This window comes from Kryptolebias marmoratus, unplaced genomic scaffold, assembly GCF_001649575.2.
Source record: "Kryptolebias marmoratus isolate JLee-2015 unplaced genomic scaffold, ASM164957v2 Scaffold36, whole genome shotgun sequence".
NCBI lineage: Eukaryota > Metazoa > Chordata > Actinopteri > Cyprinodontiformes > Rivulidae > Kryptolebias > Kryptolebias marmoratus.
The window spans coordinates 39,292-41,000 of NW_023665770.1; positions in this window are offsets into that span (position 1 = coordinate 39,292).

Sequence of the window (1,709 nt, forward strand, 5' to 3'; positions counted from 1 at the left end):
TGGGGGTGGGGGGGTTAAACAGGGTGTATTGCTCTGTAGCATTTAGGGTATGTGTAAAATTAGCATTCAGTTGTAATGATTTACACTAGCACTTGCTAACCACCACCAGTGGATGTGCAAAAGGAGATGACCACACAGTTACTGTAAAATCAGAACGCTGCAGACACTGTGATCAACGCAGGAGAGTAAGTACACAAATTCAGCTCTCACTTAGGCCCACTCATTAGTTACATATGTGACAATGAGTAAGATTTTGTATAAATTAAGACCACACAGATTTAAAGCAACAGATTTATTGACCTTTTGCATGACCATTACAGCAGAAGAAAGCAAAAACAGGCTCAGTCCTTGTGCAAACATCAGACACACTTTAAAAAATTATTGGAAATGTCCCATCAGTGCATTCCGCACATGCGTTCCCTGCTCATCTGTGGCTTGTTGCACCTTGGGCTGCGGTGCTTCTGTGGCCACCGTGTCTTCATTCCATGCTGTTTCGTACATATCCCCATGGTGTTCGCACAGGTTGTGAAGAGCAGCAGGTAAGCACCATGGATTTCACCAAGTTGATGTTGCAGTCATTCCTTTTAAGGAGGCAACGCCACCACGCGTGTGTAGCCCAGTTAATTTTATTTATTTATGTACTTACATTTTTTTAATGAACCTTCTCAAAATGCCTTTTTTTATTTACATGTCTGGTATCACTTTTGTACTACAGTAGGGTTATTTCTGTTTTATACTACTTTCTATTTTTGGTTCCTAATATTGTTTTGGGAGGATGGTTATTGGTGTTGCACAAAGCAGAGTCCTGGGACGTGGCTGCAGCAGTCAGGCAGAGGCTGCTGGTAAGATGCGCGCTAATGCTACCTCTCACTCTCAGTAATATTTCTAACATTAAATATAGTTCTAACAGTTAAGTGTTGCATAAAAATACAATGCTAAGTGTCTAAAAGAAAAAAACTTTGGGTTTGGTTAAACTTAAAATGTTACTTTTATGTCGTTTGTTTGAAATTTTCCCTCCACGTTTCTCTCCAAATTGTGTCTGCTGGGCACATGGCATCATCTGGCATGTGATCCGCCCTCAAGCCGCCAGGTCCACCGTAATAAATGACATGCGCATGAAAGACGGCCCACCTCCAGATAGAGTACCGTAGAAGTGCTGATCCGCTGCTCAATCTAGGCTAGCGTTTCTCAACGGGGGCGGTACCGCCCCCTGGGGGGTGTTGAGAGGATGATGGGGGGCGCTGGCAGCAATATTTTCAAAAAGGGGGCGTTGATATTCTTTTGGGGGCGTTTGCTTGAAGGTAAAGTTTACACTAAAGATTCACAACAATATCAGTTTAAACTTTGAACTACTTGCAAAAATATTGTGGCCTAAAACATTAAAACCGGCACAGAACTGCAGCTGTATCGATGGTGTTTCTCTTCGGCGCAGCTCCGTGCTGCCTTCAGGAGAACGGGACATCAGTTTATCGTTTTTATTATTTGTCCCACATGGCAGTTACTTTGTAAACTTTGAGAAAGGAACGCTCTCTTTAGTGATATTACCCTTGGAATTATTTAATTTCTCTGAAGGATACACCGTGAGCGCATTGTTATCGCAGTGGTTAAACATTTACAAGAGCAATATTCTGTTTTCGGACTTTCCCTGAAAGCGTCCAGCATCCAGACGCACATTAATTCCTTTCTGGACACGATGCTTTGTTGACATG